The sequence below is a fragment of the Ursus americanus genome, chromosome 31 (assembly GCF_024610735.1).
Source record: "Ursus americanus isolate L20-20 chromosome 31, mUrsAme1.1.p, whole genome shotgun sequence".
Taxonomy (NCBI): domain Eukaryota; kingdom Metazoa; phylum Chordata; class Mammalia; order Carnivora; family Ursidae; genus Ursus; species Ursus americanus.
Window position 1 is genome coordinate 19,571,555 of NC_142157.1, and position 27,473 is coordinate 19,599,027.

Consider the following 27,473-nt stretch of genomic DNA (forward strand, 5'->3'; position numbering starts at 1 on the left):
GGATATAAGTTTTTCCAGTATGAATTTTGTGAGGTATATATTCTGATGGACAATTGTGGTAAAAGATATCCTCTCTCCAACTCCGATGTGCAAAAGGAAGCATATAGTCCTATTAAGCTCAGGAAGTACTGTTATCATTTTGGTACAAAAGCCAGCCTGAAGATAAACTAATAGGAAGACAGAGCCTGGGGAATCACTAAGAAATGGAAGAACGACCTTTATGGCATTGCAAACATCTCAGTTCATCTTTCAAGACTGCTCTACATTTAGACTTTTTAGTTACACAAAGCAATAATTTTTTAAAATCATTTAAGTCAGTTTGAGTTAGGTCTTCCGTTACTAACACATATAGAACTTTAATTTTTCTACTCTTCCATTTTGATCTCTAAAGTTTTCTTCATTAAATCAATAGTCCCTATTTATAAAATATTTATTAAATATCTACTATGTATAGGGTACTCTACTGGATACATAAAGCATGGATTGAGAGGACATATTTGAGAATTTATCATAGCGTAAATTTAGAGAGGAAATGAAAAAAATTGAAAATAAGACTCAAAGTAGAAATTAAAGTATATGAAATAGAAGGAAGTTGTTTTTTTTGAAGTGCTAAAGGAAAGGATGAATTGCTTAAAGAATCTTTTTTCAGACCCAGAAAATTTAAAATATGCTATCTCAACTAGACTTTAATAGAACAGGTGATATATTAAATTATATTTATTCCAAAAAATGAAGTGCTTACCTATGTATTATATAACTGTTTCAGAAAAACCGGTTATGCAGTATATACAGAAATCATCCGTAACTGATGAGATCTAGAGAGATATGTTCAGATTTTTTTCAAATTGTTAAAGGGATCCTACACTAACCTAGATTTTCCAGTCCTTTTACTACAGTGTATTTTTTTCAGCTATACTTCCTCTAATCTTGTAGTTTTTAATAATGTAGAAGGAAAGTCCTTTCAGGAGTAGTGTGCATTTTGGATATATTCCAGATTAGATTCCATCCATAATAGCATTACACTTACTTTTTATTTTTCTTAGGCATTTCTATTATAACATCATGAGTATTAAATTCATGTATATATTTTTGTATATAGAAGTCTGTATTATTCTACATTTATATTCCACGCTTCAGAAAACTCTAATATACAAAGCCCAGTAGGAATTACTGTATTGAATACCTGCTATGTGCTAAAATTTTTTCCTAAATGCTCTAATATCTTATTTGTAATACAGTAATGTTACAAGGTAGGAATCATTTCCCCTCAGTGGTTGGGGAAATAAAGGCACAGAAAGGTTGAGCAGAAAGTCACCCAGAGGTATCTTCTGAGTGAGTTTTATATTTCTTTGGCTTCTCAGGAAATGCTCTGTTTACTACATGGCTTTCCTTCCCATAATCTTCCTAAAGTTCATAATGGTAGTTATCTTGAAATGTTTTGTCTGTTAGAAAACAATATGAGAATTTTTTTTTCTTAATAGTCTGAAAATGTCCATTTATCACATTAAGCCTCACCCTGGAAGCATCTCTAGGTTAGGGAGCACTCAGATGTGGGCGGGGGGAGGGGGCGGATAAGTAAGTAATAGTATCAGGGTGAATGGAATTGAGGCTAGACTCTGCCACTTTCTACTTATGTGGCTTTGGAACAGTCAAATAATTTTAGTTTTCTGTTATAAGCAATAAAAATTACAACTCACCTCATAGCATGTAGGTGAAAGTTAAATAAAACAGTGACATGAAAGCATATTAACTGTAAACTGTTATTTATGCCAAGCTGTTTGACACCCAGTCTTTTGCTTTCTGGTCTAAATCATGGTCATGCCTCTTTCTGCTGACCTTACACCCACATGTCCTAACAGACTGGTCCTCGGGTACCTGCCCTATTGTCCACTGTTGCCTGAGCATCAGTTAAGAATTAGAAAGCCGTGAAAAGCCTTTGCCTCAGCTTTTGTTTTCATGACTTATTAATTATGCCATAAAAAACATTTTTACATATGAATATCCTGAAGGTTCTTCATCCAGTACACATATAAGGGAAGAAAAAGCAGGTATGGAAGATGCTTACTGCCTGCCATGCACATTCCTCTTCCTAACACCCCCTGGTGTTTTCTACCCATTAGAGTACTGCAAGCAGGGAGAAAGTAGCGCTGTCTCAATGCAGCATGAAAGCATCAGCTCAAAGCAAGTGTTTTCTGGGCCACATGCTGAGCCTGTGTGGGTAGAAAGGGAGTGGCACAATTGAGGTAAGCCCTTAAGGACCCATCCTTATTGTCATGGATGAATTCATTTTAACAGAAAACAAAAAAGCAGGAAAAGCCACTAAATAATCTCGGAGCCGCAAAGCTCTGAAATTTCACATTGAGTACCAGTGATTAATTTGCTTGGACTCATTTCCTGTTGATTGATTAGCTACACCTTATTTTGTAACATTAAGTATTAGGTAGAGTCCACCTGAAAGTGAAAGATAAATGTCCCACTCCATCCATGCATAAGGGCCTGTTTTCTTTGCACAAACAGGAGAAAGGGAGAAATAAAATATAATGAGACTCTTTCAGCCAGAGCCAATGCCCTAATCTTTCCTAAATTCAAACAGGTCTTCTGCTATTAATAGGTTATAACTGAAGAGTTATGAAGCAATTTATTTCTCAGTCCACTTGGTAACACCCGTTCATTACTCACTAACACCTGAAAAAGCTCCTCCCATCCTTATTGTCATTTGTGTGCCAGCTCTGGCTTAAATGTCTCATTGCCAGGGAAAACAAATGAGGAGCTACACATTTCTAAGCATGTGTTCATGGAGTAACTTGGTGGGAACTGGCAGAGGGTTTACTCTGTTTAAAGTAGTTGAATTTTTCTAGTAAGTCTAAATAAGTGCTAATGTAGAGGCATGGTTATTTCATGCAAATGTTGATACTGCACATTCAAATCTAGAAGGAGTTATAAGTTAGCTAATGTGATCCATTATCTTTCCCTGATTCAGGATAATTGGGAGAATGCATTTGATTGCATTTTCCCCAACAATTATGAATTTAAAGGGAATCTTAATCCTATTCTGATATGGGACATTCAAAGCATCAGAAAGAGATAAGAATTTTATGCTAAAAAGTAGGTATAAACAGTTTCTGAATTCCCATATCCATTCCTCCACTTCATCATCTCAGTCACGAAACTTCCATCAAATTACCTCCTAAACATATCTTAACATATGGTCTCCTGCCCCCATCCTGCTCCAACCATGTGGCCAGAGTCACTCATCGCTCTATAGTAACAGGTTCCTAACTAGATGCTCTCCCTTCAGACTGATGTCATGTTGTACAACTTCCCTGATTTAAATCCTTTGCCACATTCTCACAGCTTTCAAAATCCTTTCCAGACAAAACAGTTTTACACAGACGCTCTTATCCAATATGACCTGTTGATAGCACAGCTGGTATGATCTCAGTTCTGCTTTTGCTCGTAAATCCTTTACTCTAAAATTTTTTAAAGATTTATTTTAGAGAGAGAGAGAGACAGTGTGCAAATGGGGGTGAGGGGGAGAGGGAGAGAGAATCTCAAGCAGATTCCCCACTGAGCATGGAGCCTGATATGGGGCTCAATCTCATGACCCTGAGATCATGACCTGAGCTGAAATCGAGTCAGACACTTAACTGACTGAGCCACCCATGTGCCCCAATCCTTTAATTTGAAACCCCTTCACCTGAGAGAGATAATCTTCTATACTTCTAGAACTTTACATATTATCTATTCTCATTGGCCCAAAGATGGCTTCACTCCTTATCAATCTGGCTGACTCATATTTATCATTAAGGACATAGACCAAATAACATTTAGCCGTGAAAAGCTGACCAAGGGTGCCCTGACTTAAGTATACTGTCTTTGGTTCCATGGCACCCTGCAAACTCCTATGACAGCACTTACCCCAGAGTACTGCAAAGGTCAGTTTCCTTATAAATACTAAGTTATTGAAGGAAAGTACTATACTTGTTACACTCTTCTATAATCCTGCACATAGATATTTGCTGAAAATATCATTATCGACATAATAATGGTAGTTAACATGTGGGTGATGTGTTATAGTGATAAAAGCATTTTTATTTTGTTACATCCATTGTCTTCTTTAATCATTACGGTAGTTATTTTCAACTTTTGCATGCATCAAAATTACCTGAAAGGTTTGTTAAAACACAGATTGTTGGGTTCATCCCCAGAGTTTCAGATTCAGTAGGCCTGGGGTGACCCAAGAATTTCATTTTGTAATAATTTTGCAGGTGAACCTGTGTGGGGCCGGACTTTTCAGAACCATTGCCTTAGATCATTCCTGTGTGTTAAATGTTATCGTTCCCAATTTACAGAGAAAATTGAAGCTCAGTGAGTAATGACTTTGTAAGTGGTGATTCAGGTCCTGGGACCTGCTTAGTTGCGGTCTTGTCATTATTCCATTTGTGAAATATGTACTATATTCCATTTCCTCATAAAAAGCAGTATATATATTATCAGATTCTGTCCTTAGGGTATAATAATTTGAAAATGCAAATGATGGGACGCATGGGTGGCTCAGCTGGTTAAGCATCTGCCTTTGGCTCAGGTCATGATCTCATGGTCTTGGGATCAAGTACCCTGTCCTGTCGTGTTGGCCTCCTTGCTCAGCAGGGAGTCTGCTTCTCTCTCTGCCTGCCATTCCCCCTGCTTGTGCTTGCTCTCTTTCTCTCTGAGAAATAAATAAAATCTTTTAAAAAAAATGCAAATGACATGCCCTGTGTGGCTTTTATTGCAATTCCACTTGAACTGGTGTTCAAGATGCAGAGGATTGCAAACGTAGGAAGGAAGCACATTCGAACATTATTTCAAATTATTATAGCACCGTAGAAAAAACTGATTACTTCAGAGTAGAAACCAAGCATATAAAAAGTGCTCTTTTGTTTACCTTTTGTTCAGACAGATTGGTGTGTGGTGGTGTGGCTGATGTAATACTAAAAAAAAAAAAATTTTTTTAATTAAAAAAATAATCCTAAGTTGATATTTTGAGTTTTCCACTTTTACTGATTTTTTTCAGCTGTTATGAAGTCATATTTCCTTGGAGTTGAAAGGAAGGGGAAAAAAAAGGAAGAAGTAAGGAAACTAACAAACGGGGCAACCGAAAATGGGTTGCAAGTCAATAGAAAGTAGTCTTGTTCTAAGATGAAGAAGGTAAACACATTGTTTTTTGATTTTGTCTTTTCTTTTGGAGTACAATACTAGCAAAAAATAGGTTTTTGAAAATTTTTTGTTGCCATATAAAGTATGAAAGTTTTTTTTTTTTTTTTTACACAGGTTCTGATTTAGGTCCAGAGAGATCTTATTCATGTTTTCTCTCCTTCACATTGAAATACACATGAACACACACATATAAGCACATGTGGAAAGGCTGAAAATCAGGAAGAACAGACAGTGGATTGCTGGGCTCTGGACTAAGGACCTAAATGTGAGACCTGAAACCATAAAAATCCTAGATGAGAGAACAGGTGGTAATGTCTGTGACACTGGACATAATGGCATCTTTTTAGAAATGTCTCCTCAGGTAAGGGGAACAAAAGCAAAAATAAACTATTGGGACTACATCACAATAAAAAGCTTCTTCACAGCAAAAGAAACCATTAAGAAAACTAAAAGACGACCTACTGAATGGGAGAAGATATTTGCATATGGCACATCTGATAAAGGGTTAGTATCCAAAATATATAAAGAACTTATACAACTCAACACCAAAACCACAAATAATCCAATTAAAAACAGGCAGAAGACATGAACCGACATTTCTCCAAAGAAGACATACACGTGGCCGACAGACATATGAAAAGATGCTCCACATCACTCATTAGGGAAACGTAAATCAAAACCACGAGAGATATATCACCTTACACTGGTCAGAATGGTTAAAACCAACAATGAAAGAAACAACTGGTGTTGGTGAGGATGTGCAGAAGGGGAACATTCGTGCACTGCTGGTGGGGATGCGAACTGATGCAGCCACTGTGGAAAAGTTGTGGATGTTCCTCAGAAATTAAAAATAGAATTACTGTATGATCCAGTAATTGTACTTCTGGGTATTTACCCAAAGAATACCAAAACAGAAGTGATTTTATATATATATATCACTTTGTCATATATATATATATATACACACACACATATGTACACACATACATACGTATACATATATATACACACACATAATGGAATACTATTCAGCCATTAAAAAGCATGAAATCTTGCCATTTGCAATGACATAGATGGAGCTAGAGTGTATAATGCTAAGCAAAATAAGCCAGTTGGAGAAAGACAAATACTGTATGGTTTCATTTAAATGTAGAATTTAAGAAAGAAAATAAATGAAAAGGACAAAAAGAAAAAGATAAGCCAGAAAACAGACTCTTAACTACAGAGAACAGATGGTTACCAGAGGGAAGGTAGGTGGGGGGGATGGGTGAAAGAGGTGAAGGGGATTAAGAGTACACTTATCTTGATTAGCATTGAGTAATATATGGAGCCTTGAATCACTATATTGTACAGCTGAAACTAACACTGTATTTTACACTGGAGTTAAAAAATAAAGAATAGGGTGGTGTGGCTAACAGTAGAAGAAAAATGACTCTGTTAGGGACTATTTACTGTTATAAAAATCTCATAAATCTTAAGGATAATAGGTCATTAACCACCTGGCCAGGGATATGCTAAGCACATAGGAGGAAAGAGAAATTGCAAAAAAAAAAAAAAAAAAAAAAAGGGAAAAGAGAAAAGAAAAAAAAAAGGCGGGGCAAGAACCAGCTGATGATGCTGATGGATCTTTCCCAAAGAGATGTTGTCTTATCCTCTCCTTATGTTTTAGTAGTTTCTTTCACAATAAATCCTGCTAAAGGATGATTTCACCACGCCCCATCTACAGAGCAACAAGAATTTCCTGTTAAATTTAATTATTTCTGAGCACTTTACTACATTTGCAAGGAAACAAAGATGTACTAAAATTCAGATTTCTAGACAATGAGAATTGACCTGTAGTATATATTGGTTATGTTTATGTTACTAAATATTTAGGTATTTTTGTAGCATGTTATATTTATACATATAAATACAGATTGGTGTAAAGAAGTAATATATCTTTTCATTTGATTCACAGTGTGGATTTATATTAAAGGTTTTTAAAGCATGTGTTTAAAAATTTTATTCAAGTAATTGTTGGACTGTTTGTTCCATACTGTGTACCACATATCATATACTGAAACATCTTTTTTTTTTAATCCTTGTTTTGAAATAAGGATTTTATACCCGATTCATTTGTTTAAAGATAATCATTGCAGGCCAGGTGCCAAGTCCTAAGTTTTGAGATAGCAGCACAAAAGACAAAGTCCTGAACTCATGAAGTGGACATTTCACTGAAGAAAGGGCATGGGGAGAAAGACAATACGCAAAAGTATAATCAACTATGGTGTGATCAGAGAGGTTGCAGTGCCAATATAAGGACTGAGCTGGAGACAGTGAATGTGAACAGGTCTTTTGAGACATTTCTTTTAAAGCTTTTATTTATTTTGAAAAAGAGAGCAAGGAACAGAGGAAGAAGAAGAGGGAGGGAAAAAAATCTCACGCAGACTTCTGAGTGTAGCATCCAACACAGGGCTTGATCCTATGACCCTGGGATTGTGACCTGAGCCGAAACCAAGAGTTGGACACTTAACCACCTGAACCACCCGGCACCCCTGAGAGTTTGTATTATGAAATGCAGAACTCAACTTTGTTGAAAGCTGGAACAGAAAGTGGGAACATGGGAGGGTTGTCTTCTTTTTAAAAAGGGTATGGCTACAAGAGCATGTTTGTTAATGATTCAGTAAACAAGGAGAGATTGGCATCTGTTGAAGAGAGAGGGGTGACATAGGAGAAATTCTTAGGATGAGTGGAAGGAATGGATTCCAGAGCCCATGCAGTATAGGGTCTTTTCTGAAAAAAGACATGGAACATAAGAACAGAACAGATCATTTGCTGATGGAACAGAAAAAGAGAGAACAGTGGACATTTTGCTATAGTTAAGATTATTATTTAGATTTTTATTAAATTATTACATACAAACTGTTCAGAAATTCAAATTGCACTAAAAGTCTTAGGCTCCTAAACCAAATACTTTCAATTTCCTTAACTGTTTCTTTTAGTGTGAACTTTCATTTTTATTGATAATATACATATGTGGTGGGTTTTTTTTTATCTATTTTATTGTTATAGCTAAAAATTTCACTGCATTATATAACCAGCAGTTTCTTACTTACTGCCTCTTAGAGGCCTCCCTCCGCCACTCAATATAATTAAATCCATACTCAGAATTTTTCATGTTATTACTAAATAAATACTGCTGCTCACCACTAAGCCAACAGCATACAAAGATTAAACATCCATTTCCTCTTTCTTGCTTTCTTTCTGGAGTTAATTTTCCAATTTATTTAAATTTGTTTAGTTTTCTGTGCTTTCTGGATAATTCTTAATCCCTCCAACAACTTCTCAATATAATTTTCCACCAGATTAAAATATCAGACCATTAGTACCCTATTTCTGTTGGAAACCTCCAAAGCCCCCTCTTCCTTTAGGCCAACCTGGACTGCTTACTGTCTAGGCTGCTTTTCAAGAGCTTCGAGGACTTCTGTTCAGCATCAGCCTTGTGTCCTGGATCCCATTTTGTCCTCTTTGGTTTCCTCCCTCATTTTGCTAGGGCACAGTGTGTGGGGGATGTTCGTTTTTAAAAATCAGTTGTTTGGGGGTGCCTGCCTGGATCAATTAAGGGTCCCACTCTTGATTTCAGCTCAGGTTGTGATCCAGGGTCATGAGATTGAGCCCCGAGTCCAGCCCCATGTTCGGTGCTGAGTTGGCTTGGGATTCTCTCTTTACCTCTGTCCCTCCCACTGTGCACGCACATACATGCTCTCTCTCTCTCCCTTAATAAATAAATCTTAAAAAAAAAATCTGTTGTTTGAAACGCTACACTTATATTCCGTTTTTAGTTTGGTTGGCTTTAGAATTCAGGTATGAATATCATGTAATCTAATCAGTCATATGATTTACTGTCTTCTAGATATTTCTATCATTTTCTAGTTTCTAGTACTTCTCTGATCATTCCTCATTCTTTGTATGCAAACTTTTACGTTCACATATAGAGTTGTCATCCCAGGTTTTCTGAAATTTCCCCATGGAGAGTCCTAGTATAATTAATTATTTTTTCATTCATTATACCTGACACTTCATCAACCTGGGGATGTTTTTTGCATTATTTCTTTGAAAATTCTTTATTTGCTTTGCTTTATTTTCACTTTCTTTCTGAAACTCTTGGGGTATTTGGATATTGAACATCCTGAATGGATCCTTAAATTTTCTTATTTTTATCACATATTTCCTTGGCCTTATATATCTTTATTTTAGGAGAATGCTCTGATTTTATCTTCCAACATTTTTATTAATGTTTAAAAATTTTAACAATTATATATTTCCTAAAGCTGTTTTTTCTCTATTTTTCCTAGATACCAGGCAGAATATATTTCCTCACTCTAAACACACTGAGTAGAATTAAATATTTTCTTTAGATCTCTACATTGTTTCCATTTCATATGAGTTCTATTTTTTTTATTTGAATCTACTGATTTATTAGCTCAATCTGTCTTTCATATTAGTGTCTCTCCTCCATGTTGGTTATTATCTAGCTTTTTAGGTGTATTTAAGAGTAAAGCCCTAAAAAAGATGATCACTGCATCTCTGTCATGGACTGCACTGGCTCACTGATGGGCTAAAGTTTAAGGCAACAAGCCTCCTTTTTTTGGTGCTGCCCCATTATAGAATTTGTAGGTCTGTATTCTGGTGTCATTCAGCCTCTCAGTTGAGAGAGACTTCAGTCTTTCACTTTGTGGTGGGGGTGGAGATTTGATATGGGGAAGAGATAAGATTAATTGTTGTTCTTCTGGGATCTGTGAAGGAAAAGGAAACTAGGGTTTTCTTCATTAACGTGTAAAACGACAATTCTTGGAGCAGCACCTCATGAGTACTCTCTGCTCAACCTGTTGTTCCTGTGTCCAGAGTCTCTGGCACAATTTCTTCAGAGTATAGATCTCCTGAATGGGTGGGGCAGTTGGGGTTTGGCTATCTAAGAACTCCTTATAGACTTTCAACACATTATTTTCTGAGTGTTCCGTTTTGGCTCGGAGGTACTCAGTATCTGTACCTATTAGGCATTCTAGGGTGTCTGTAGGATGAATGCACTTGACTTCATTGGAAGCTCTTTCTGCATGTGCTTAAGATTCAGCTTGTTCCACTAAGATGACTCATCCTCCACCTATATGCTGTCTCCTAAAATGTTATCAACTTCTCTTGTCCTTTGTTGTCCGTTCTTCATTGCCTGCCCTTGTAGGTTTATATGGCTTTTATTCATTGTTGTTGTTGTTATTTTGGTAGGTGTGGAAAGAAGATGGGGTAAATGCCTGACCTACCAGCTTTTATAATTTAGTTCATCTACATTTAGCTGCTCTGGTGTATTCATAGAAAAGACACATGTTTGGCTTCACTCAGATGTGAAATTTTTCCCAACAAATAATTCAGAAAAAATTGGGAAGGGAATTGACAATATCACCGAGAAAATACTTTAAATAATGGACCATGGGACTTTAAGTTCGGTAAAAATGGAAGTAAAGACATGAGGAAGATGATAAGGAATGTAAAAACTAGTTTGAGGTTAATGATTTGGGAATCTGAATAAAAGTAGAGATTACTGCAGTGAATATATTAAGTCAGTTATGTGGTCCGGAAGCATAGGGCACTAGTCAAAAAGAGTATTATTTGAAATCTAAATAATGTAGCTGTAGGTGATGACAGTGCCCAGAATGTGACTGTAAAAATGAATAGATTTACAAGTGTAAAAGAAAAGCTAATTGGGGAGAAGTCAGAGAATTGAAAGGATCAAGAATATTTTGAAGACACACTATTTTGACTTTTAGCTCACTAAGAATGAGTACAGGAATGGAAATGAATACAACTGAAAGCCAAAACCTCTGCAGAGAGAGAGGCAGATGCCAGGAGGAATGAGGACTGGCAAACGGTGGAGCCAGACAGCACAGTTCTCAAGGGACAGTCTGTTTTCTGTTACAGCAGGGAGGTAAAGAAAATCACTCTAGAAGATGCTGAGGCTATGGGAAAGTTTGTTGATCACACATCTAGAGATGGGACAGAAGGAAAGAGTCTGGGAAAAGAGAGGTGGGAGACTGGTTTAGATTAGCAAATATATTTTCACAAAATGAGACTGACAATCCTTGGTCATAATAGATGGAAGAAAAAAAATGTAGAAAAGTTAAAGTTTAAGCTAAGGTCCTGAATGACTAAGTTTTGGTAGGGTTCAAAGCAGCTGGTCTATTCAGTAGTGTAAGGTCATGACTTGTCTTGGGGGAGAAAGGGAACGAACACAGTCAATCCTAAATAAGTGCTTGTTTATCTACCAGGACTTTTGGTAATGGCCTTTGGATTAAATCTAAATTCTTGATGATACATGAAAAATTAATATTATTTAAAAATATTGTAATAAGATGAAACAAAATGTTTATGATAAAATGAAAAGTAAAAAAAAAAACACACGTTTCAAATAGTACACAAACAGTATGATCTTAATTTAAAAGTAAACATACATGAACATATGAATTTTGATTATTTCTAAGGTTTTCTCTTTGGTGCACTTCTGAATTTTAAAATTTTCTACAATAAATACATTAACATATTACCTTTTTATAAGAAAGAAGAAACCAAAATCTTTAAAAATATATCACACCATGAATTGAATCTTTTATTTAGATACAGGCTTACTTAAAAAGGAAAAAAATAAAAGTTATTGTGTGAGACTTTCAGAGTAGTAAGCTAGTTCACTTTGGGATATACAAAAAGGCCCTGACACTTTGATCATAAAACTGAACAAGCACTTTAAATCAATGATTTCCAGACTGGACTTAACATCAGCATCACTAAGAAAGCTATTTTAAAAAAGAAAGAATGAGAGAGAGATCTCGTGGCCCCACCTGAGAATTAATGAAGTGAGGCATCTTTCTGCCAATTAGACAGCAGTTTGGAGCTACTGTCATAAAACAGTATAACATGAAAAAAATACATAAAATGAAAATTATATTAGATCTAATAAATCATTTAATGATCTAATTAGCAGGTAAACTGAACTAGTCATCAATGGTTTTTTTTGTTTTGTTTTGTTTTAATTTAAAACTAGAATCTTACATGGAGTAAAGGCATTCTGTTTTACTCTTCCAGCTAATCACAAGAAAAAACAGTGGGCACATACTAAAGTCACCTCTTTTCTAAAAGGAAAAGAATAGAAGGCTGACTGGCTAGGGATCTCAGGAATGGAGGAACCCCCTGGGGATGAGTTTCCTGTAGCTTTTGTTTATTTTTTTCTTGTCTCTGATATGTCCCTGCCTAGGCGGTAGAAAAGGGCACAACCCATGAACATCCATAGTTTTAATTAGTAAAGTGTCCCTGCAAAGCCTGTTTTCTCCCTATCCATAAAACTGGCCAAAGGTGGCCCAGCAGAACCTATTATCTAGACCAATACTAGGGAAGAAATTGTGCCATTTCCCCATGCTATGGGGTCAATTCTTTTGAAATGATCTGAAAGCATCCAGCTTGAGAGTTAGGGAGCCAAGTGGGATAGGACCTACTCAGCCCAGCCATGATAATACTCTGTTTTGTTTTCTTTCCATGATCTTACTCTTCTGTGAGCTATCCGTGGTAGAGGAATACAGGCCTCTTCTCTTGAGGGTTTTCACCTTGACTTTTTCTAGAGAAACCTAGTCAGCTCCTCAACTCACTCATCTACAAATTAAGGGCTATCACGGAGAGTTTTCAGAATAATTTTGACTCTTTGCCCTTACTACATTTATGATGAAGGTGACTTGGGTGATAGGAAAAGCCTATGATGAACTGTAATCAGAAATCATGTTTTACTAAGTTATATACAGAACTGCACAAAATAGTGCTAAAGCATGAACAGTTGGAAATTTTAAAAACCCGACTTTTCTCTTCTTTGGATAACCTGATGACCTTGAGTAAATCATTTAAACTCTCAATACCTTTATCTGCAAATACCCACAGTATACTTTTTTAAGTCTTAGAAATGCTATGAATATATAATTGTTTCAAGAATGGGAAAATATTCTGAATTCTTCACAGAGAATGACACTATATACACTCAACACTAATGTTTGATTTTGTTCAATAACAAGTGATGAATAAAAAGACTCTCTCTTTACTTTTTTTGCTTCTGCAGCCTGCTACTCTGAAATGTACTTGTGCCTTGTCTCTCTCCTACAAAGAGCTGGTTAGGTAGAGACTCAATGAATACTTCCATCTTAAAGGTTCTTCAAATTCCAGTCAAGCCACCATTTCACTGTATGCACTTTGCTTCAAATAAGTTCATCTACTTTTATTCAATTATAAATAACAATATAGTGCTGGTATTGAATAGTCCCTAATCAATAGCAAAATATGTGACAAAGCCTTGTCCAATTAACTTTTTTCTCTCTAGGACTTAGAATATAGTACTCAAATAATGAATCATGGAACACTACATCAAAAACTAAGTATGTACTATATGGTGAGTAACATAATAAAAAATTATTATAAAAAAAAGTAAAAAAAAAATAGTATGTACTTGGGCTCCTTGCTCAGCTAGGAGCCTGCTTCTCCCTCTGCCTGTTGCTCCCCCCTGCTTGTGCACGCTCTCTCTCTGACAAATAAATAAATTCTTACAAAAAGAAGAATATAGTATGTACTAATTACTATGCTCTTTCATATTAAAGTAGTCTGTGATTCTATTAACAGATGCTACATTTTTTTTGATGCATTTTAAAAAAGGAAAGAATGAAGGAATGGTTGTTACATTGAATATGTTACATATTGGAAAGTTATTCAAAACTTCAAATTTTCTCACGAGAACAAGTGAGACTTTTCCTTGGTTTTCTCTCTGTGATTACGTTGTTGTTAATATTAATCTGTCATTTGTTTTCCTTTCTACCAAAGAAAAATTGTGAAGTGTGTTAGGTATGATGGTATTGGAATAACTGAAGCACCTACCACTTCTCCTGCACAGAAAGACAGTTTAAAAAGCAAGTCCAGGTGTAATACAGTTCTTTAAAGAATGACGATCACTGTTCCTAATTAGGTTTCTCTTTAATGAAAAAGTAAAGAAGTAGGAAAAGCCTCCTAGAATTAATGCCACTATTTTGATAGCCTGCTATTTTGTTTGATTGAGTGCTTATGGGAGAAAATATCCAATGTTCTCAAGTGATTACAATTGCTTTGGACTCTCAAACGCAAAGCAAACCAAAGAAAAACAAAACCCTACTTTCTCACATGGAGAAAGGTGAAGGTAGCTTATAAAATAATTTGGACGTTTTGAAATGATATCGGACTACTGTAAATATGCCTAGTATCCTGTTCTTCCCTTTTTATACACTCATCATGCAGATGTAACAACTTGTTAAGGGTAGTTTTTCCCACCTAACCTCTAAGGCCCACGAAGGCAGCATTAATGTCTGCCTTGTTCTCTGTTTTGTTCGCCACAGCCTGGGACAGGAAGCACTTTGTGGTCATTCAGTGTACACATTTTGAATTAAACTGTTCTGAATGCTTATAACTTCTTGTATTGATACCTCTGATAACCCAGAAAAAGAAGAAAACCCAGAAACCCAAAACTAAGATTGATAAACTACCTATTGCCAGACTGGGAGAAATTTCTTCAAATAACAAATTAGGCAGATTAAGACAAACATACCCAGGCTTTAACATCTTGTATAAGCAGACGTTAACTGTAAGTTCAGAGTCTGTGCCTAGCAGAGAACAAGGACCCATTTTGTTACTGCCATGGTGTGCTTTTATCTCTCTGTGTCTTTTCACTGGGTGATTCCCCCAGAAAGCAGCATGACACAAAGTATTGATTGGGGTACATTATGTCCTGTGAGATAATGTCCCCACAGCTCAAGTCAAGGGAAGGTGTGGATGGGGTTGGGGAGAAAATCCTCACAACAGCTCAGACTATACATTGTCTCTTACACAATTCAGCATCTGTTATTCATCAATCCAGCAGATCCCAGGGCCAGCTGGCAAGGATAGGAGATTCTCCAGCTTAGCACTTCAGAGTGGAGCTGGAAATAGGACTGCTTGTGCCCATCAACATGTTCAGTTTGATTTGCGATGGACTTCAAATCACCTGGGCAAAGATGGAGAAGGAACACGGGCACCTTATATACTCTTGTCTATTGTCCTCAACCCACAAGGAAAAGTAAATATGCCACTTTAAAAATTATGTCAGGAAAAGCTGAAAAGGACATTCTCCTAAAGATCCAGAGAATGTACTGGAAGAAGAAATGGTTTCTATGAAGCAGACAATTGGTGAAGAGAGAAGAAAATGAGTGTCGGGGCGCCTGGGTGGCACAGCGGTTAAGCGTCTGCCTTCAGCTCAGGGCGTGATCCCAGCGCTGTGGGATCGAGCCCCATATCAGGCTCCTCCGCTAGGAGCCTGCTTCTTCCTCTCCCACTCCCCCTGCTTGTGTTCCCTCTCTCGCTGGCTGTCTCTATCTCTGTCAAATAAATAAATAAAATCTTAAAAAAAAAAAAGAAAATGAAATAAATATGAACAGGAATAAGATAAGGAAAATCATGCGGAAATTGAAAACATCAGCTAAAAAATTAGAATACATGTTGGAGGCAAGGGATATAGAAATTGGCATTTCAAAAAGTAGTTCATGGATAAAGAGGATAAACTTGAGAATCTCATCCAGTATGTAGAAGATAAAGATAATAATCTGTTTGTGCTTCAGTTCCCTCATCTGTAAAATACCTAAACATAATAATACCTATACCTAGGGCTTAACTAATATATATCAGAGTGCTTATAATTGTACTTGGTACACATCAAGCATTCTATGAATATTAGCTCTTATTATCATAAATAAATATTTTATTAAGCTCCCAATATGTGCAGTGTATGGTGCTAATTATTAGAAATATAAATGCTAAAGTAACTGACATATTGATAAAAAGTTAATCAAATGATCAGCAGAGTAAATACCAAAAGACTGAAATAGGTAGGGAAGAGCTCCCTGCCCTAAAATAATACTGAAGGTCTAAGAGCCGAAAGTAGGAAGATACATAGACAAGTCATTTTTATGGTCAGTTCGGTAAGCAGGCAGCTTTCTACTTTGCCACTTAAAACACAAGATATCAGGGGCGCCTGGGTGGCACAGCAGTTAAGCGTCTGCCTTCAGCTCAGGGCGTGATCCTGGCGTTATGGGATCGAGCCCCACATCAGGCTCTTCCGCTATGAGCCTGCTTCCTTCTCTCCCACTCCCCCTGCTTGTGTTCCCTCTCTCGCTGGCTGTCTCTATCTCTGTCGAATAAATAAATAAAATCTTTAAAAAAAAAAAACCATAAGATATCAAACCATTTGTCTTCCAAAGTAAACATTTAGCTCTATTGATTTTTCATTTCTTCTTTAAAAACATCGTACTTGTTTTTAATGCCATCCCTCCAACAAAATCAGTGCAGCCACATGATTATTTTGAGAGGTAAGCCACCAAGAGAGACCCAGAGTACTTTTCAACTGTGGCTAACATTACAGTGAAAAATAAATGATATGAAATTAGAGGTCGTGCCAAATACCATGGTAGTTAAATAGGAGAGAGGGTATAAACTCACACTCCCTAATTGCTCTTGGGGTCTAAGTCACTGCCTCCATCCCCATTTACATATAAGGAAACTAGAGATCAGAGAAGTGAATTAAGCAGGTAGAAATAACCCAGGTTGTGACTGAGCAACCATCCAAACCTATAACTTTTGACTTTAAATATCAAGATCTCTCCAATATTCCAAACTGTTGAGTGTTTTAATTGTCCTTTGTTTGAAAATGGAATATGGAGACAAGTAAATTTCAGTGAACTCTTCTAACACTCCTGGTTCATTATATTTCTGTCTGAATTAAGTGTCTGTGATGTTTGTACTCTTAAGTTTTGTTTTGAACTGACAAGAATATCAATAATTTATCTGAAAGATCCTTGAAAACTGACCATACAACTGTATGGTAGTAGTGTCAATTTCATTGATTCTCAAATCAAATTATTTTGATCTTTTGTTAACAATTTAATGTCATCTAGTAACTTTACCTGAGTATCAAAATGTAGCACACTGTTAGTGGGAGCATAATCAACAAATACTGGCTGAGCACCATGAGCTGAGTGGAAGAGATATCAAGAAGTATCAAAAATAGCCTCTTTTCTTTCAGAACCTGTCATCTGTTTGATGTCTTATTTCTACATAATAGAATTTTCAGAGAACTTCTATATACATTCTTTTATTCAGTTCTCAGAGTAGCCCTATGAAGCAGCGAAGGCAAACACTGCCATCCCGTTTTAAAGATGTAGAAACCAAACTTTACAGAAGTCTCACAAATAATAATAGCAAAAGACAAGAAGAATCCCCTAAGCTCTTAGGAGATCATGGAGGCTTTAAATGATTCATGACTTGTACATTTTGGAATTAGTGGTATATTTAACCAATTAATAGTGGTATATTTAACCCAATATGTATATAATCTGTAATATTTTATTTCTCTCTCTTAATTCCTTTACTTTTGAAATTGAACAAGCAAACAAACAAATGTCCTTGCATCATTTCATGGTGACTAGGCAGGGCTCTTCCCAGATGCAGAGGCTGCTGATGTGAACACTGGGATATGTTTTCACTGGGCACTTCAGGAGAAGCAGCTCTGAACTCTGCATTCTTAAGAACAAGAAAAACAAAGGTCCGAGGACTGTGTAGAAGAATGTACATTACTAGGATGTGGAAAAATGGAATTAATTCAATGAAGAATAAAAATCCAATTAGTATAAAGGCCAAATCAGACAAAAAAGCAAAGGCTAGGCAGGTCAAAAAGAGAAAGAATTAGATTCGATGACCAAGGGTGGTTGGACAACTGTGCGAGTTTGCCAAAACATAAAGGTAAAGTAGTGAAAAGATTGTGAGAGAATGAGGATAGCACATTTAATCTACAAATGGAGACATCTGTATAGAAGGTTGTAGGTTTACAAAACATAACAATTTTGGCCAAACATTTGATCCATATCTGTATTAGTATGAATATACTGATTCAGCAGCAACTATCCACTTAGATCTTACAAATAAATAAAAAAAAAAAATCTAGAGAGGTAGTTTGCAGAACAGAGCGGAAGCAGAGTGAGGAAAGCTAACTGAGCGAAAGAGATTGAGGATGTCATAAAGGGAAGAGTCCCAAAGGAAAATGTTTCGTGAAGACAAGGTCAAGAGCAGTACTGGGCAATCTGATGGACAACCCTAATGGATAAATTGTTGCCTGCTGTAAAATCATCATGTTACTCATAAAGCAACTATATAGCTTAGAAACATCTCCTAGAATGCCAATATTCTATCTATTTAGGAAGTTTTTATAAGACTACATGGAGGCTAAAGGTAAAGAAACGCATAGGTTTGAAGGTTAGTTTGGGTCAGACAGAAAAAGTTTGCTGTGTGAAACATTGCCAGAATTTTCAGTACCACAACAGTAAAAGGAATACTGAGAATGAATGGTGGCAATTCGGCAAGAATTGGCCATTAATATTATTTTAAATTCTGTTTAATAAAGAAAAACATTTATTTATTGAATTAGTAAATTGGAAAATTCAGGTAAATATGTCTGGTGATTGTTCTCACGTGTATTAATTATAATAATATCTTGGCTATTGCGAACAAGATCAAACAGAGCATTCTAAGATCATTGATCTTGCATAGATATTTTTCAAATATGAGGTTATAACTGATTAGCATAATTAAACATAGAAATGACTTGGAACCTTCAGACACTTCATATTATATCAGATCTAATATATTTGGGCTAAGATGTCAGATACAGTACTCTGTTTTTTGATAAGCTCTGTAATACAGAACTTTTTCTTAATGCCACTGTACCAAAATAATTATGATAGCTTCAAGAATTGATATGTGCCAGGCATTGTTTTAGGTGTTTTACCAGTATTAACCCATTTAACCTTTACACCTACACTAAGAGGTATGTTCTATTATAATCTTCAATTTTCACATGAGAATTTTAAAAGGAGTAATGAACTTGCCCAAGCTTATGCAGCTAGTTAGCATGAGAGCCAGAATATCAATTCAGATACCCTGAATCCCAAATTCTATATATTCAATCATGACAGTCTATTGTCCTAAATCAAGATTTTATGCAATTAATGTCAGTGTGTGGCCCTCTAGTAAAGTAGATATGTGGAAATTGTAAGAAGATAAATCAGAAATGTAGTAAGTCTTCCAATTAGAGTCACTACCTACCTTAAAAAAATTACATCTGGTATTTTTTCAGCATATGTCATATGTCTAAATACATCTCATATAGCAACCATTTGATCTCAGGTATAATGAGAACAATTTTGGATAACACCATTCATTGTCTTATCTTCACAAATATAATGACTTTCTGGGATCCTTGGGTTCTATAATATCAAGGGTATCTTCAAATCATCAAAACAGTTGACCTTGAACAACATGAGTTTGAACTGCTTGGGTCCACTTAAAGGCAGATGTTTTTGTTTGTTTGTTTTCGTTCTTGTTTTTGATAAATACAGTAAAGTAGTGCAAATGTATTTTCTCTTCCTCATGATTTTCTTCATAATATTTTCTTTTCTCCAGCTTTCTTTATGGTAAGAATACAATATATAATATGTGTAACACACAAAATGTTTTGATTGACTTTATGTTATCAGTAAGGGTTCTGGTCAACAGACTATATTTGTAGTTACATTTTGGGGGAGTCAAAAATTATACATGGATTTTTGACTTGTGAAGGGTTGGCACCCTTAACCCCTGTTTTGTTCAAGAGTCATCTGTAGTTAAATTGAAGAAAATCAGGCCTAGAGGAATAAATAATATGGAGCAATTAGGGCCAGTAATGGTCTATAAAATCACTTCTCTCCCTCTGCATACAAATGGCAACTCCTAGAAACAGACTCTTCTCTCAAATCTTATTGCAGAAATTTAAAAATTCTTCAATTTGCATTTTAAAAAATTAAATTGAACAGAAGATTGTGGGAAAAAAACCACTACCGAAAAAAAACCCCAAACTGATGCAAAGATTTCTTTTTTATCTCAAATGCTGTTTCTCCAACTTTTGAAGCTTTATTCTGTCTACAAATTTCCACTATGTGTGATTTTTATCCCACAGAATACGGCAAAATATTGACCAACTGCATCATGTGTCCTGTTCTCTAAAATGAGTCTTTAGTCTTACATAAATTCTGCGATTAAAGTTACTTATCAGAGGAGAAGGACTGTTCTTTCTGCTAAATAAACAAGAAAAAAGTTAGTTCTTTACTCTTTATCTAAACCAAATACCTCAAATCTTCTTAAGAGTTTTATATAGCAGGTGGGGCAGGAAGCTGCAACAATCCATAAATAGTCAAGAACTCAGCCTCAGCACACACTGCCGTGTCTCTCTTTCACATTTCTTTCTTGCATCTGATTCTCTTGATACTCATTTCCTGATATCCCCCCTGTACATGGATATTTCCAGCTTCAGTTTTCATGCTATCTCATTTTCTTTTTTACTGTATTCAACAACAAAGGTAGTTTCTTATGGGAACTTTGTTCCCTAACCTCTTTTTACTTTAAGAACATTGAATTTTAGATTCAACTGAGTTATTTGTTTGCAATTGGGAATAAGTGAATGCAAAGAAATCCAGCCATTTATTACAGCAAATGTTTCTTTTCCAAAATATAGTAAGAATAAGAAATTGAGTTCGTCTATGTAGAAATATGAATAATGGTCATTTATCCCAGCCAAAGATAGCCTTTATATCTGTTTCCTTATATCTTTCTTACTGATGCTTACCTTATAAATCAGCAAAACATTGATAAACAGGCCTTCACTTAAAGGCTTGAATTATGACTGTGTTTGATGGAATGTGCTATGCTACACATCTTGCTAATAAGATGCATAAAAATTTTTTTGATAAAATTTTTTCTTTCTCTTCTCTTAATCTTGGTTTAGTCTTTTATCCATCAAAATTGTTTTTTTTCCCATTGGAGGGAGCCTGCCAGGGGAAGCATTACTCCTGCCAGGTAGATAGCAGTGCATATGGGAGGTGATAAATCATTTTGTCATTCCAAGAAAATCACAAATTCATCTGCTCCCACAGGAGACAATATTATGCTATAAAGTCTATGGCTGCCTATTCTTAATGCTGTACATGTCAGGAAGCCACTCAGTATATCAATGATAACCCTACTCATTGTTAGCAAAAAGCTTAATTAAAATGTTAACATGTGATTACAGTTCCACTTGGATTTGACCCTCTGGATGATTGCTGGGATCAGGGATTGCTGCTCAGCAGCAGAGGAGTGCTCAAATCATCTCATCAAGATTAAAAAAAAAAAAAAAAAGAGGAGGGAGAAAAGATCTAAGTGATATTTAAGGTTCCTTTCTATCATCTATAGAAGTTTGTGTGTTTCTACTATGCTGTTCCTTTCATTATAAAGTTAAATAATTAATTAAACTCTAAACTAAGTGTAAGAGCGGTACTGGTGAAGAAGTCATATTTATCTTCGTGGTTAGTCAATACTTCAGTGAACTGAAAGGCACAGGGGTTTAAGGGAGGATGTCCACAATCTGTAGGATATCCGAAGGATGTCACAGGAAAACAGACTGGTTTAAACAGTCTTTAGACAACTGAAAACTTTATCTTGCATAAATCTGCATATATAATCATAATAGTAATTATGAGCCACAAGCAATGGCACAGAATTCAAACATTTTTATTAAGAGTGGAAAAAGTATTAAAATGGATCACCATGGGCCACCAAAGTATAACTGAAATATTATTCTGAAGTTTAGATAAACTATTTAGGTCTTGCCTTTGAATTATCTGCATAGAGGTAAGGAAGAACTAAGTCCTCCAGGCGCTCAATGAAAAAATTACAAGTGAACAAAGAAAAACTTGAAGAGAAGAGGGCAAATGAACTTTAAACTCTTTCCTCTCTGTTCCTTTTTTTTTTTTCCTGCTTTCAAACCTATGGAAAATGCAACTTCAATCTGAGGAAAAATAATATTCAGTAATTGTTTAGGCTTATTCTTGCTAGGGATCTAGAGGATTCTTTGCATTTTTAAGCTGTAAGTAATTTTCAGTTCTCTCTTTTTAAAGAAATGTCATTAGCTTCTCATATTTACTCCATATTTTTTTGAAATATTTATCATATCTATATGTGTACCTCCCCAACTCATGAGACTGCTCTAAGGTTGCTGATAGCACTGTAGTATCTTCCATGTGTTACCTTTCTGGGCTCTTTTGACGATTGAGATGACTCTGGTTGAATCTTCTCTAGGATTTCATGATACAAACTCTCCCAGTTATCTTCCTTAGAATGTTCCTTATGTTCTTTTCTGCACTCTGCGTGTCCCTTGCATTTATATTCTGACGACTCCAAAATTAAAACCTCTAGTTCTAAATGTTAAGAGCTACCTGCTTATTAGCAGGTATACGTTATGACTGATAAGCATTTCTTCATATATATGAACCCCAGAAGTACAAGTTAATCCCATTTTATAGTTGAAAAACTGAAATTCAGAGAGTTCAAATAACTTGCCTACGTCACACAGCCTGTATGTAGTAGAGTGGTGCCTCAAATCAAAAACAGACCAAAACCATCAGCCCCTGCCACCATACTATACGGATTCTGATCAACAGTATTGTCTAAGCCCTGTTCGTACTGAACTCTCCAGAAGATACCTCCCTGTGGATATTTTACAGGTGCTTCAGAGTCACTATATCCAAGGTTGAAATCAACATCATTCTGTAAAACCATCTAACATATCTGCCTCACTTAGTTCAGAGACTGTTACTCCATTAGCAACCTAGCTGTGTAAACCTGAGTGGTATCTTAAGCTATTTATTTATTTTCACTCATGCCTGTAACTATAACTGATCAGTTTTCAAGTCTTGCTGATTTCTCTCCCGTCTACACACACACACACACACACACACACACACACACACACACACACACCTATCTAATCTATGTATGTATGTATGTATGTATGTATGTATGTATGTATGTATCTATCTATCTATCTATCTATCTATCTATCTATCTATCTATCTATCTTCCTCTTTGTTCCCATAACTATCCCATAACTATAACCATCATCCAGGCCTTCATCTCTCCTCACCTTAATTCAGTAGCCCCCTAATTCATCCTTCTTGCTTCTGTGTAGTACTAACCCCAACTCCATTCTTAGAACATCCTCCACCATAAATACGGAGTTTTGTAACATTCAAATCCAAGATGTCCCTCCTCATTTCTCTCAGGATAAGACTTACCCTTAGGTGAACTTCCATGATCTGGATACTGTTTGCCTTTAGAATTCTACCTTCGATGCCTCTCTCACATGGGCTGTGTCCCTGAGCAGCACATTCAAGAAAAATCTTTACGCATTTGGCTCCTTTCTCATAGAATATGTAATTCCCTGTCTGTTTAGTAAATATCTATTTATTTTTCAAAAGCACTTCCTCTCATAAGTGAGAGGCAGAGCCCACACCCCATTAGAGACACTGAACACTCCAGACACTTGTTTTTCCAGCTTCCATGGCAGCTAAGAGGTCAGCATATGACTTAGGCTCTGCCAACGAGAGGCCCTCCCTCTAGACTCCGCATTCGGAGCTAGGGATGCATCATGTGCATCCCTGTTGGTAGCGTTGGGAGTCTCATCACTTATTAGTTTCTGGGACAATACTGTGCAACTATGCTGTCGGCTCAAACTAATGTTCCGTGGCAGCCACAGTGATGCCCTTTCACCAGCAGTTCTGGGGCATGAATTTGGCCATTGTCCCTGGCCTCATAGCCCCTGAGCACCTTCAGGTGTTGCTGCAGATTATGCAGTGTTTTTAAAATAAATTCCTTTCCACTGAAATCTGCCAGAGTCATTTCTGTTGCTTGCAACTAAGAGCATTGATTGTCATGCCCAGGCAGGATTAGGAAGGCTGTTATTCTGATCTCAGCATTCTTTTTGCAGGGAGGGCTGTTAGGCACATCTTTCATTATATTGTGTCTCTAATGCATACCTGTCTTCCCCACTATATTAATCATTCTGAAGCTAGGATAATTGCCTTCTTTATGTTTCTGTCCACATCCTATCACAGGTCTTGATACATAATAGTGCTCAGTAAGTGTTTGTTTTGAATGAGGATACCATTTAATGAATAACTAAATAATTGTGATTCTGAAGTAGTCTGCTTCTCTACATTATGCTTTTTCTCCTTCAAATAATGACCTCTCTCAAAATAAACAATGAAGCCTAAGTAGGCTCAGTCTGCCTATATTGAATCTGATGATTTAAAGTGTTTTCTAAGATACATAGTTGAGAGATCAAACAACGGTCTTGTTTACCTAATAAAAAAATGTGTCTGAAATTAAATAAGAGATAGGTGACCACAGGACATCTCAACAAATTCAAAGGTGTCCCAATCCCAGTTTTACTAACTAACCTTCTTAAGTAGAAATATCAATTTCCTAACTATGATAGTTAACTCTAAAAATTACTCTAATTAAAACAATGCCTAAATTCTTTGGACTTGTGACCATTTAATTCACTTTTTTTTTTTAAACAGGAAAAGGAGAGAAATGGTATTATGGAAAATTTTCCATTACTGACTTCAGTTGTTCCATTTGGTTCAGAGACTACCCTTAGATATGGACAACGGTTCTAGAGAGGATGAGGAGACTGGTTTTCTACTGAGTACTTGGTACACTTAGAGACAACACCAAGACTCTTAACTAGGGGGAACAAACCGAGGGTTGCTGGAGGAGAGGTGGGTAGGGGGATAGGGTAATTGGGTGATGGGCATTAAGGAAGGCACTTGATGTAATGAGCTCTGGGTATTATATGCAACTGATGAATCACTAAATTCTATCCTTGAAACTAATAATAACAATATCTCTTAACTATAATATAATAACTAATAATAACAATATCTCTTAACTATAATATATATGTGTGTATATATATATATTAATTTAAATAAAGAATTAAAAAAAAGAAATGACACCCAGTTCATTCTCTGACATTAAGTACAGTCTCCCAATTGTCAGGATTGACTGTCAGGCTGAAATGACACCAGTTCTCACTCTCAGTAAGAATTGCAACTGCAGATTTAACCTAACGGGACACATAGGAAGCAGTTAGTAGAGGCCTAGCTGACTTAAAAAGATGCGTATGAATTGGCTGGAAATCTGGAATGTTAAGAAATACCGAAAGTCTATTACAAAGATATTAGCTGAGGCTGAAATCTAATTTTATTGACCTTACAACTATGTATTACAATTATAAATTGATGTGTCTCTGCCACAGTCTACCTTGAAGATAAGAACTTCGTTGGACTTTACCATTCATCTTCATATGTCTAAGAGTAAGTACTGTCCTTGGCAAATTTTTAAAAGTAAGTACGCCATGATAGGATAAAACCTATAAGCCAGTTCCCCTTAAAATAAAAATTTAAAAGCTGCTTTTCTACAAGTCAATTCAGTTTTTTTCTAGGACACATTTGACGGTTGAGAGACTATTCAGTAATATACATTTTATCCTTTCCAGTGATTTCTATATTGCTTTAATCAGTTTTTCTTATTTTATTCTTCCAAGAAATTCTGAACAATGCTTTGGTTTCGTAGCATGTTTAAAATTTAACAGTATCATGTTCATAGTTGACAATAGTAAACGTGCAAACCTAAAATTTTAATTAATGTTAATATATGTGATAATATTGTTATTTTTTAAACATAATAAACATTTAAAATATTTAATTGATTTGCACAATAAAACATCTTTCTCAAATTCAAATACCATTATAGGGCTAACCAGAAGAAAAGCAAAGAACTCAAAGGATGAATCGTTCAAAAAACCATTTTTAAAAGAAATCTCTATCACAAGAAGATTTCTGATGTAAACACTGACAGTGTTAATTGGCCCTTCTGAATCTTGAGCCCAAATTGGGTCACAATCCTAGTTTTGCTTGTTGCTAATATTGTGACTTAAATTACTTCACTTCTATAAGCCTTAATTTTCTCATCCTTCAAATGGGAATATTCGTATTACTTTTTCATAGAGTAGCTTTGAGGATTAACTAAGATAATGCATAAAAAGTGCCCAGCAAAATGCCTGGTGGTATAAAAAATATTTATATTATACCATCTAAATCATATACATAACCACCATGGAAACAAAAATGGGTCCGTTCTTTGAGTGGAAGATACAAACCTATGTTATCAGAAGTATATTTTAAAAAAATTATGTGGAAAGGATTCCTGTCACTCTAAATACAACATTAATAATAATGATGAGTGCTTACTCTAAGTAGAAGGCTTACTATTTAAAAGACTTATGACCAAATTCCTGTTGGCAAAAAAAGTGACAGACTCGAACGAGGAATACACAAAGATATCCACCATCTACTTACATCATTCTTTTTTTTTTTTTTTTAAGAAAAGCAAATTAAATCTTTAGTTAGGCTGACTACAGGCTTACTGATTTTATTGATCTTTACAAAGAACCAGCTTTTGATTTCATCAATGTTTTCTAGTGACTCCCTGTTTTCAAATTTATGGTTTCTGCCTGAATTCTTATTGCTTTTCTTCTACTTATTTGGAATTTAATTTGCTCTTATTTTTCTAGTTTCCTAAACAGAAACACAGGTTATTGATTTCACATCTTCCTTTTCTCCTAATATTTTTATTCAATGCTATAATATTTCCTCTAAGCACTTTCAGTACATCTCGCAAAATTTTGATGTTATATTTTCATTTAGTTTAAAATATTTTTCAGTTTCCTCTGAGATTCTTTCTTTGGCCCATGTGTTATTAGAAGTGCATTTTTTAAATTCCATGAATTTTGGGGATTTTCCTGTTATCTTTCTATTGCTGATTTCCAGTTTAATTCCCTTGTGGTCTGAAAGCAGACATCGTATGATTTACATTCTTTTAAAATTTGTTAAGGTATCTTTTATGGTCCAGAGTGTTATTTGTCTTGTGACTGTTTCATGTGAGCTTGAGAAGAATGTGTATCCTGCTGCTGTTCCATGAGGTAGTCTATAGATGCCAATTATAGCAGTAGATTGATGCTGTTGTTGAGTTTATGTCTTTCTGATCTTCTGCTTGCTGGAACCGTCCATTTCTGACCGAGGGGTATTGAGGTCTCCAGCTGTAACAGTGGATTCACCTGGGTTTTTTGTTTGTTTGTTTGTTTTTCTTGTAGCTCCATCAGTTTTTGCCACATACACATTTATATCTTTCTGGAGAATTGACCCCTTTACCAATATATGATTATGTTCTTTAATCCTGATCACTTTGTTCTGAATGAA

At 35.7% G+C, this 27,473-nt stretch overlaps 1 protein-coding gene across 4 annotated transcripts in view; it reads right to left on the reverse strand.

Moving 5' to 3' along the window:
- LOC123785611 (MAM and LDL-receptor class A domain-containing protein 1) overlaps positions 1-27,473 on the reverse strand; it is a 660,266-nt gene that overhangs the window by 57,234 nt on the left and 575,559 nt on the right. The window lies entirely within an intron of this gene.